Raw genomic sequence first — 12,345 nt, 5'->3', positions numbered from 1 at the left:
AGCCTCACTGTTGCCAGGTCTAGAGTGTGCCCAAACAAATAAGCCATTCAGTCGGTCAGATGGGAGTTGGAAACCCCGAGCCCTGCTTTGACTGGTTCTGTTTTCCCCCCTTCGCTGAATTGACAGGACGTACCAATCACATGTAGATCTATGAGGCTACATGAGCGTTGTCATGGTAACCTGCATAGACCATCCCATGAGTCATTGTTTGCAAGGTGCCTACACCTCCCTCCAGCTTCAAGGAGCTCAGTCCCCTTGTGCTTCCTCAGCTCCCCAGGAGCCAGGGGGCAAGCTCCCCCCTTCCCGGCTGTGAAGGCATTCTGTAAAAAGGGGCAGGGATTGCCTGTGTGTGCTGGGGGGGCGTTTGGCGGGGAGCCCAGCAGGTAGAAGAGTAGCGACCAGCCTGGAAAATGGGGAGCAGCAGGTGAAAGTGGGTCAGATCACTTTGGGCCGGACCTTTCCCGTGGCACCTGTCCCTCACCTCTCCGGAGACTGCTTTGGATAGAAGGAGGGCTCCTGGGGAGAGAGACCCTGGAATTGGGGTTTGAGGTTCACAGGTATGTTCTTAAACAAGCCGACGTGTGGGGCGAGTCAGGGGAACTGATGGGGAAAGCTATTAAAGAGGCTGGAGTCTGAGCGGAGCGGGAAAACGATTCCCAGTTTCCATCTGTGGTGGGTCCCGTCTGCGAGTAACTGGAATTTGAGCCAGGCCAGGAAAGTGTTCTAAATGTAAATGACGATGCTGATGTCGGAGGCGGCTAGGAGCGTGTGCGTGTCTTTGTATATTATGTGTGTATGTAATTAGACGATGTCCAATTTTCCTCCCACTGCGCCCTTCCTTAAAGTTTCAGAAAGAATTTCAGATTTTATTGCTTTATATACATGTCACATTTTCAAAGAAAAATGGAATCTTTTATGTCCACTGAATTTCTTAAAGCACAAAGTAATTCGGTTAGGGTGGCCGGATCTCCAGCAAAACATAAACCACCTCCAAGTTCTATTTATGATTAGTATTATGCTATAAAAATATATAAAAATGCGATACCTATGTGGCTTCTTTCAGCTAGGCAGAATTTGGCCTGGATCGTTGTTTTCTTCTTCGGCCCCCTCTGGGTTTGGCTTTAAAGCAGGAACTGAGATAGAGTCAGTCCGATCTGGGGTCAAGAGTGCAGAAACATTGTGAGAAACTTTTAGAGGAAACACCACCTAGATCGCTTGGCGCCTCCTAAGGGATCCCAGGCAGGACGACCTCATCAAGGCTGGTGGGCAGTGGGAATCTGGGGCAGGGGTTGGGATCCCTTTCCAATCGCCCTTCCCCAACCTAAACTGCTACCAGTTAGAACAAGGAACCCTGACCGGCTGTAGAAATAATGGCGTCTCTGGTATCAATAATGAGCGGCTCCTTTGTGGTTGGTGGAATCTTCATAGCGGACCCATTTTACAGAAAGGAATGCTGACCCCGGAAAGTGTTCTGTGACTTGGCCCCGCTCACATAAACAGTAGATGGGGACCAGTGTTCCGGGCTCAGTTCTGTATCCTCCACCTGCAAATCACGTGCCCGTTCAAGTGTCGCACAAACTTCCTGGAGAAGACAGCCGTCAAACCACGACAGCACGGGGTTGAGTGCTTACCGTGTGCCGAGACCTCTGTGACCAATGTCCTTGCCTCCACCACACCATTCCCTCCCCAGAGGGGTGGATGCACTCTCCTTAGCATCCCTAGGAGAAGCGTGAACCTCAAAGAGATCCGCATGCTTGGCCAAAGTCCCGCAGCTGGCCGCTGAGTTAGAATCCAGGTCCGCGTCTCTGGCTCGAGGCCTGGTCTGTCTCCCGTGGACGTGTTGGCGTCGGCCACCTTCCCTCCCGTTCTTGACCATGGACTCTTTGCAGTCCCAGCTGGAGGGCGAGCCCTTGCTCTGTCAGAGAAACCGATGTAAAGCACTCTTCTGACCAAATAGTCAGCTACTCGAGTCCCTCCTTATAACTGCTGCTCGGTCTCTGGAGTTGAACAGGGTCACACGTGGGCCTGGTTGTCACTCCTAGTGTTTTCTTCTGAGTTCAGGTCATCGGGGCCAGCTTCGTGGGTTGTGACCTGCGCAGCCTCCCAGGGGCCGGCACTTGGCATTAGGCTCTGACGTCACCACCTTGAAATTCTTAAGTATCGAACAAGGAGCCCCGCATTTTCCTTTTGCAATGACCCCCCAGGTTATGGAGCTGGTCCTGAGCATGGCACTGTGACCCAGGCTTGGTTTGATGCTCCACTCAGCTCCTTAACCAGGTGAGAGCTTGGACAGCCGACTGAACCTTCTAGAAGCCTCAGTCACCTTGCCTGCAGATGGGGTGGGTGAGTGATAGTCCCCGCCCTGGAGGACTGTATGCACACCTTAAATGAGACGCTGCTTCGCTCAGCATGAACCACGGTTCAAGAGATGCTAGTGTGTCGTTAATACCCCCCGTTATTCTTATGATTCCTGCCACGTACCATGTTGGGGAGCTGAGGCAAACAGGCAGTTTGTGTGCAGGGACATTCATCTCCCAACAACCGAGCATCATTTTCACGTTTCGGTGGACCTGGATGTGCCGTCAGCACCAATCCGTCATGGAGGAAGGCCACCCGTATTTATCTGGTGTGCAGACAGGAGACCGTTTCTGGCTGCTCGGCACTGAGCTCCAGGGTATTGTTTTGGGGAATCAGTACTGGATGAGGGAAGATCAACAGAAAATAATGGTCTTTGAACTTCACAAATGATGAGCTATTCCTTTTGTGGAGTCCCAAGGCATTGATTTATGGGACCCAAGTCCTGGCCCTGGCTGCCCTGGGGTGGTGGGGGAAGGGCGGCCAGAACTCTGTTCAAGCCTGGGGTTTTCTGAATGCCCAAGGCAGCCCGGGACCTCATGAGTGGGGATAGAGGGCTGGGACCCTTGGAGTTCCTGGAGGACACGCATGGCAGGACCCCGGAATGCCTACTGGCACCAACCCCCCAGTGTCTTTCCACCAGTGGTCTTCTGGGCACGGTGGAGAAGGGCCAACCATGAGCCCCTGGGATGAGGCCTGAGGGCATGTGTTTTACCTGGGAGATGCAGGATGCTGGCTGAGGAGGGCTCCAGGTAAGGGAAGCCAGATACCAGGTTGGGCACTTGTGAGCTTGATCTCTTGGCGGGGGGGTTGGGGGGTGTTCCTAGGAAATAACATGAACACGCACACATCAGAGTTACCCCAGCCCTGAGGAGCTGGAATACGCATCCCCACACACCCCTCAGACACTGGCCACAAACTACCCCCAGAGGAGCTTCAAGTCCCAGGCACCCTTGGCCATTGCGGACGACCAGCAGGGGGCAGTCTTCCCACAGGCTGCAGGAGCTGTGTGCTGGGGGGCCTCCGCCGGCTCTGCCCGCCCTGCTTTCCGCCCGCCAGCCCAAATGTGAGCAGGGACAGCTTGGAGGAAGGCACCCACCACCTGGACGGATGGAGAGGCTTGGAGGGGTGTTAGGGATGGGAGGTGATGAGAGGAAATACCTTAGTCCCTAAAAAGCATGACCAGAAAGAACCAATGTTACATTGACTTTTCTCATTATTTTATTTTTTTAAATTTTTTTAAAGATTGTATTTATGTATTCGAGAGAGAGAGAGAGAGCGTAGGGGAAAAGCAGGGGGAGAAGATAAGCAGACTCCACACTGAGCACAGAGCCTGACACCAGGCTCGATCTCACGACCCTGAGATCACGACCTGAGCCAAAGCCAAGAGTCAGATGCTTAACCGGCTGAGCCCCCCAGGAGCCCCAGACTTTCTCTTTAACTAGGGGTCAGGACCTGGAGGTGCACGTTGTGACTCCTAAGAGGGATGACGCTTCACCTTGAGCAGGTGGAGAGGAGCCAAGATGAGCCGCTAAACCCTCTTCTGACTTCTGAGGGCACAGCCGCCCTTGCCCTCTCCGGCTTCCTGTCTTGCTCCCTCTCTTGTTTCCATCTTGGCCACTCCTAAGCACCTACCCCGTGCCAGCACTATTTTGAGCTCTGAGGGTGCGGCTGGGGGCCTGTTCGATGCTGCTCATCCCCTCCCGGTTTACAGAGCCAAGCAGGGAGACCGGCAAGAAGTAAGAACTGAAGCGTGGGCAGCGCTGTGATCCCGCCACCCAGGACGCCTGTCCCAGAGGGGCGCGCCCCAGCCTCCCTGAAGACATGCTGTCAGAAGAGGAGGCCTTTGTCTTTTGTTTTTCCTCTGGGATCCCCCTGTGTTTCTGTTATGTAAGACTCAGTACTTTCACTTTTTAAAAAATCCTACCATGGCCGACATGAGGGAAAAGGTCCAATCTGTTGGCCTTTGAGACAGGAGCCTGTCCTGAGAGCTTAGCATGGCCTGGTCCTCTCTGGTTTCCAAAACAGCTCAGTCTACATCACGATGGTTTCATATGGGACAATTGCTATCTGAGCCCTGGCTCGGTACAAACCCTCAGGCTGTTGGTGTGACCTAGCCGTAAAGCCCCTCCTGGCCCCCTGTTCTCTTGTCGTGGTCACTGCAATGTGGCTTCTCTGCCCACCGAACTGTCCAGTTCTCTCTCGCAGATACTTTTGGATGTCCACGTGGTGGGCTCCTTCTTTCTCAACCATCCCAGCCAATCCTCTGGGTTCTGGAATACTGGGCTCATGACTATTGGGATTTTTTGCTCGTTTTCTTAAGAAGATGTATTTCTTCTGAAAATTAAGCAATTCTGCTTTTCTTCGCCTTTTTAAGGAAAAAAAAAATCCAATCACCCTCAAATCTCACCATCCAGAGAAAACCACAGGCACCATCTTGGTGGGAGGACTTCCAGGGCTCTGTCTGGGCATGTCCACGCTGAGGGACGCGCTACACAATTTGATAGAAACGGAGCCGTGTGTTCCTTGCTGTAACTCGCTGTCTTTACTCTGCAGGGCCACATGGACTTTTTTTGTAAATCAGTAAATGTCAAGCCACATCGTTGTTTTAAACAGCTAGTGTCTGGATCTGCCATCGTCTAGGTAGCCATTCCGTATTGATTTAAGTTTTTTCCCTTTTCCGTACTTACAATCAGCTCTACAGGAGAGGACACGTCTCTTCCTATGTGCGTGACAATCTTTAGGACAAATCCATCCGTGTGGGATGGACGGAAAGAGGATGTGCTTATTACATTTTCACGTGTGTCGAGATGGTGCTTCTGACCCAAGGATCACACCCGCATCTTGGCCAAGCTCATGCTGGAGGGTAAACCGTCATCTTTGCCTTCGCGTTTGAACATGCTGGTGAACTTTCTGTTAATTTGTTTTTCTGGATTATACCCAATGTCTCTAAGCCTTCGTGGTCGTTCCACATACTCTTTCAGTAGGTCGTGAACTGCCTTGCGCTAGAACCCCCCTGGATTCTGTGATCGGGAAGAGGACTGTGGTTCTGGGTCTTGCTTCTCTGCTGGGGTCGTCATCGGAGTCTTAGCCGAGGGAAGGTGCCAAGGGTCAGGTGTCACTGCTGTGCTGTGGGGCCATCCAGATCGCACTGGGCTGCACTTGAATTACGCTACAGATCCCTCCAGTGCAGCTGACCGTAAAACAAAATTTGAGTTACACAATCCAACCAGAGACGTCTGGTAAATTCCAGAAGTAAAGTATATCAAAAGTGTTGAGTTATCTGAAACTTGCGAGCTACTCAAGAAACGGAATCTCTCCCAAGTTGCTCGTAACCCTGTCGGTACCCCGAGTGGTGTCTTACGAGGGTTCCAGACCAAGCCAATCAATAACCTTATCATAGCCCCTAATGTTCCCTCCTTTCTACCCCAGTCCCTCTCTGATGGACACCACTGCACGTTTTAAACCGATTGACACAGGTCCACTGGAGGCTTTGAAATGCCATAAGACTTTGTGAGACGTGGGAGAAAGCCTGAACCCCTTTATTCTGTTAAAAACTTCCCCAACCACTAAGACTGTGTGTATCATCTTCAGTGTGGGCAACTTTGAAAACCAGTCTTCTCATGTTTATCCCTAGCCCTCTCTCCACCTGAACACCTATATGAGGAATTTAGGGTTGGAGGTTGGGGACAGTTCAAGAGGCAGATGACACGTCGTTTCTTGAATCCTGCTTCTCTCTAAGAGGAAGTCTTTGTTTCTGGTCAGCCTTGTGTGTCTGTCTCCCCACTGCCAGTCCTCCAACCTCCTACTCCTTTATGTCAGATCTTTGCATTCTGGGCACTGAGGACAACCTGGGGAACTGAAGATCTATGACTCTCATGGTCACGGAGGTTACTCCCTCCTAAAAAGAAGCACTTGGCAACCATGCCCCACGAATTTGCTGCATAGACTTCAGAGTTGAGCTGGGAGTCATCCGTCTACCCGCCTACACTGGGGAAAAAGAAGGATTTATGACATCAAATAGTGAACAATAAAATAAAAAATTAGCTTAATTAAAATGAAATCATACTTTGACGTGGGGGGAGGGAAAAGAAGCATCAGCAGCTTCAGAAACTTGGTGATCATTCCATAACCTTTTGAAAGAATAAATCTGACGGGAGTTCTTAGCCAAAATGGAAATCGGATGACAGTTGAGCAACTACACAATAAAAATGAGAAAGTCCTTGATTTGTTACGGCGCAGAGCATGGCAGACACCAAAGCCTTGGAATCCATCCCTCATGTGGAAAGATCCGCTCTGAATAGCCCCGGAACTTTTCATGCAGCGGCCGAGTAAAGCCGGGTAGCACATCCACAAGGGCATTAAAGAGTTATAATTTCAGAAAAACTCCTACTTCAATTCAATTCTTGCTGACCATTTTGTTCAGCTAAACCGTTCAACAAATATTTCTGGGGTAGCTTCTCTGAATCCGAGAATGCGCTAGGTGCTAGCGATGGGGCACTGGCCCAGAATACTTAGGACTCGACTCTTAAGACATTTGCATTTTCCTGGAAACAGAACAATAATTACCAATGAAGCAAAAGATAATTTAAATAATTTGGATAAAATAAGGAAAGGTGATGTGACATAAGGAAGGAGAGGTCAAGAAAGACCCCTCTAAGGTCTTTCTAAGACATTCAGGCTGAGACCACTGAGAATAAAAGCCTACGATTGTAAAGACATCGAGCCAGTATGTTCCAGGCAGAGGGATCAGAAAGTGCAAAGGTCTGACGGAGGCAGGCAGGACAGACAGACGGACAGAGAAGAGGCCAGCATGGGGGAAGGAGGTCAGCAAAAAGAGTGGCAGAGGAATTCAAGGAGCTAGGGAAACATAAGATCAGAACAGAAGTCTCCAACCTTGGGCCATGGGCCAAAGCTGTTGCACCGTCTGTTTTCTTTTTTTTTTTTTAAGAAAATTAATAAAGTTTTATTGAAACACAGCCATGCCCATTCATTTAAGCCTTGGCTGTGGCTCTTTTCAAGAGCTGCCGTTAGACCTGAATAGTTGGAACACAGATTATATGTCCCACAGAGCCAAATATATACATAACCTATATACGGATACATTTTTAAAAAATGAAATATATATTTAAAATATTTTTAAATCTTTTAAAAATAAATATATATATTTTTTTCCTTTGCCCTTTACAGAACAGTTTTGCAGAATCCTGGATTAGAACTCCATAAGTTTTGATTATATTTTAAATTTAGTAGGAAGCCCTTTGGGTGGTTTAAAGAGGACAGTGGTAAAATGTGATCTTACTGTTCAAAGAGGATGTGAGCTCTTCCATGTTGGGGGGGGGGGACAGGCCAAAGGGCCACTCCAGTAACCCAGACTTGATGACACGGTGGCCTGGACGGGATGGGAACAGTGATGGTGGCGAGAAGACGCCATGTAAGATTTTGTGCTGAACCCATCATGGATGGGAGCGTACCGAATGTTGACTCTCCTTCTGGTCCTGGATTACTACAGCCGGTGCCATCCATGGGGAATTGGGTTAATACTGTAAACTTTAATAGGTTTATAAATTTTCCTCAACTATGAACTAGACTTTACCTTCAGTTTTCTTTCTAAGGCGTAAGCTGCGGACCAGGGGGACCAGATCATCTTCTCTTCATTCTCAATTTTGCACATCTCGTGGAATTCCAGACACATGGTAGCCACTCGGTGTATTTCATGCAAGAACAAACGGGCCCAAATGGTAGAAAGTATGACTCACTCGAACCTTCCCATTTTATTTGATTTTTAAATGAATATTATCTGTACTGGCCGTTCATTCATTACTTCGGCAAATACCCCTGGAGTGCCTCTCGGGTACGAGAACATGTTGCTGCTCGGGAAGGATGACTTTGGGTCAGGGTGTCACATAAAACAGACACGGGCCACCCGTGACTTCCTAGAGTCAGACTGGAGGGAAGGACAAGAGAAATTCAGCCTGCGGTGCAGGGGAAAGGCAGGGCCCTGGGAGCATCTCACTAGGAGCGAGGGGGGACGACGGTACCCGCCCTGGGTAAGGAAACAGTGGCAGTAACCAGTGTAATTTTTCTAGTACTGGGTATGAGTCTAGGTTTTATATCTGCCTCTCGATGAAATCCTTGCAATTCTCTACGATTGAGGAAACAGAAGCTCAGGGAGCTTAGGTGACTTCCCCAAAGTCACACAGCCAACGGATGCTGAAAGCCGGGATTCACATTCAGACTAACGCCTGCGTCCTTTCCTTTCCTTTCCATTCGTCACGCCCACCGTCCTTTAACCACGTCATCCAGGAAAGTGTTAAGATCTGTTCAGATCTGTCGTCCTGAGTCTAGAGAACATTCTCTTGTATGCATGTGTGAGCGTGGGTGTGTATATATGTGTGCATATGTTCACGCGTGTGTAGGGCGTGTGTGTGTGTGTGTGTGTGTGTGTAGACGGAGGAGGGGAGAGAGGGGAAAGGCATTTTCCTATAGCTTAGCTGTTCAGGGAACTCAGTGCAGCCCCTGTGACCGGCGGTGGCCTTCTCAAACAGAGCCGGATCCTCCCCCTAGCGGTAGCTTGGCAGAGGCTCAAGGAGGACTCTTCTCGAGGATTCATAAGGCATGCCAGACCATCAATCAAGACAGTCTACAAATGTCAGTTAGAAAAGATTTATAATCGGCAGAGAGCTTGATAAAGCAGCTTTTACTGCAGCCCTGTGGTGCTAAGAATACCATCCCTGCAAAGGCCAGAGTGCCAAGTGCGGTCTCCTTCTATCTATACAAATACTTTTGAATCCCTTCTCCTTAATATATGTACAGTATCCTTAAAGATGTCCTGGTAATTTATGTATAGAACCACCTCCCTTCATAAGTAAATGGAAGAGATTCAATATTCTGAGCTCACTGGGAACAGGGCATATAAAATCCCTTTCAAGTATATGTTTTATAAAATATAGGTCATGAATTGAGTTTTCCAGTATCAAAGAAAAATTTTAATAGACTTACAGCTTTCTTGCTGTAATTATGGCTGCATTTTTTTTTCAGGCCAAGCATAGTCTACCCAAAGCTATTTTATTATTCAGAAGATTGGCTCTTTTCAAAGATTTCTCAAAAGTTTGGTTTGGGGGGTTTTCAGTGTTTTTTTCCCACTCTGGTTTTCTGTGTGTGTTCAGGGTGCCACAGTTTTTATCTGCTGTGTTTGTGATTAGAAGGGGTTGCGGGGGCGCCTGGGTGACTCAGTGGGTTAAAGCCTCTGCCTTCGGTTCAGGTCATGATCTCAGGGTCCTGGGATTGAATCCCGCATTGGGCTCTCTGCTCAGCAGGGAGCCTGCTTCCTCCTCTCTCTCTGCCTGCCTCTCTGCCTGCTTGTGATTTCTCTCTGTCAAATAAATAAAATATTAAAAAAAAAAAAAAGAATTACAGCCCAGACAATCTGACTCCAAGGCACGCTTTTTAACTGCCGTGCTATGCTGCCCAAGACATTGGAACCCTCTTACTCCTCTCTCTGTATTTCATGCCATCAGTTTGTGTATGATCATTAGAAAATTGAGTCTTTATTGGAACAAAAATAGTCTTTGTCTCCTCTATTATCTTAGAGTTCTTTCTAGAAAGCGTTCTTAGGCCTCTGTCATTAGGGTATCCCTTATTAGATCAAAAACCTACTCAGTGCCCCATGATGGAAACTTCCTCAGCTTAGTGGTTTTGATTTTCATCTATCATAGTAATTTCAGATCATAGTCCAGCAGCTCTGATTGTCTGAAAATACTCCGACAATACACGTCATCCCGTGGCTGCCATTTACATCCACGCACTGGCCTCACGTCCACGTCCCAAGGTCTGGGGGGGTGGGGGGATACAAGGAATGTTAAGAAGGCTCTAGGAGGTTTTTCAGAGAATATTAATATTTTCGCTTGCCTTGAGTCAGCTGGAAATACATCATGAGGATACGCCTGTCAGTTCATCCAGGAGATCAATATGTTCTCACAAGAATGCAACCCAGGGCTTGAGACCGAGACCACTGTCTCCTGTGACCCAAAGGTCTGGTTTTCTGTTCCATTTCCGCTGCTAACCAAGAGCACTTGAACATGACGTTTCACCTCTTGGAGCTTTGGGTCGGTAACTCCTCTGCAAAATGGGGACAATGGTGGTGCCCCCCCCAAGGGTAGCTGTTCAATGAGAAAATAGCTATCAAGCCTTGAGCACCCTCCTAACAAAATGAATACTACGTGTGCCACAAACATTAGCCACTACCACCCACTTGTTCGCCCAGTGGTAGGGCATGGTGCCATTACCTTGCGCCTCACGGGGGAGGGAAGAACTCTGCCAACCAACGAAGCCAAGTTCCAATCCTGGCTCTTTCTCTTATCAGCTGTGCGAATTTCAGTGTCTAGCTCCTTATTTTGCATTGGTGACCATCCAAGATGGCAGCCTCTTGCATGAGTTAGAATTAGGCAAATTTGAAATGATGCAGCATGGAAATATTTTTAAAATCTCATTGGTGCACAAATTTAGGACCATTTCCATCATCCCCCGGGGAAGCCCTGTATTTATTAGAAGTCATTTTTCCATTTCCTCTCCTAAGTCCTCAGCCCCAAGAGACCACAAATCTACTTTTTTTTTTTTTCCTCTATGGATTTGCCTATTGTGGATCTTTCCTGGAAATGGGTGCGCACAGTCTGTGGTTTGTTGTGGCTGGTTTCTTTAACATGCCATCGTGTTGACAAGACGCATCTGGTGTTGTATGGAGCGTGCATCAGGACCTCATTCCTTTTTATTGCCAAAGACAGAGTTGAGGTTTTAAATAAATCTGCTTTCGCCACGGTTGGTGCTGCTTTGGCTTATAAAGATGGATACACACCATCCTTTGTTAAGATTACTCTTGAATTATGCACATTTTCTATTATTTGAGGTCTTTGAGAATGTGTCCCTTCTATAAAGCATACCTGAACACTACTCATCCTGTAGTTTTGTTGTAAGAATTAAATTAGATAATGTACGTAAGTTCTTGGCAGCAAGGCCCAACATATGGCAACCCCACAGGAAATGGTCGCTCCCTTTTTTTTGGATATGTATTTTTTTTTACTATTATTGTGTTATGTTAGTCACCATACAGTACAACATTAGTGTTTGATGTAGTGTTCCAAGATGCATTATTTATGGTCCCTCCCTGTTTTGCACACGTTTATAGCCCGTCTCCTTGTCATCTGCTTTTCTGTTTGTCACCCTCAGGGATCCCCATCAATAAAGATTCCAACTGAGTAAGTGAAAGAATTACTCAGAAGTACTTTCTAAGGAGTATGTTCACCAGATTGCCCAAAAATCGTTTTTTGGGGGAAAAAATCCAATTTGCACTAATATGTCAAGTTCCTAGAAACCTCTGCCCATGGTTGGTTCAAGTTAGATATGCCTTCATAAATTTCCCCCAGTTCCCCTATATTCATAAAGTATCTGAGACCTTAACTTTTGTCAGCCCGAGTGTGTGTCTGTAAAGGCAGGTGTCATTATTGGCTTGTATGAGCTTTAATGAAAGACAGCTTCCAAAAATAACCATCCTATGGTCTTTCTGACTTATTTCAGCAGGACTTGTAAGTGAAAGACATTCACTCATTCTCTCTCCTTTCCCGTCATCCTTGGCCATGAGATGCCCCGTCAAAGAGATACCTCTGCTCCTTGAACAAGCCATCACAACTTGCCCCTGGGGACGGACATCAGGATGGCTGCTCCCAGATTTGTCTTCCTCTTTCATCCTCCTGGTGATGCTGATGTCATTGTATCCATATTTCAGATGAGGAAGCCTGGGCTCAGAGAGGTTGACACAGATTCTCAGAGGTGATACTTTGAGTCTTGGCCTGTCTGACCTCAGATGCCATCTTCCTCCAGGGAGACTGCATGTCCTCTGTCTTGGTATGGGTTAATTACTTCTTTGTATTCCTGCTTATCCTCCACAGAAAGACTTCTTTCCCCTGATTCATTGGTCTCCGATGGAAGCATTCA

The 12,345-nt window shown here is 47.8% G+C and overlaps 1 protein-coding gene across 3 annotated transcripts in view; it reads left to right on the top strand.

Annotated features, from left to right (window-relative positions):
* Positions 1 to 12,345, top strand: part of CDH13 (cadherin 13) — a 1,016,524-nt gene that overhangs the window by 641,833 nt on the left and 362,346 nt on the right. The gene's annotated exons all lie outside the window — the stretch shown is intronic.

Source organism: Meles meles, chromosome 19, assembly GCF_922984935.1.
Source record: "Meles meles chromosome 19, mMelMel3.1 paternal haplotype, whole genome shotgun sequence".
Taxonomy (NCBI): domain Eukaryota; kingdom Metazoa; phylum Chordata; class Mammalia; order Carnivora; family Mustelidae; genus Meles; species Meles meles.
The sequence above is the reverse complement of the archived record's forward strand: the minus strand, read 5'-3'. Positions and strand labels throughout refer to the sequence as shown.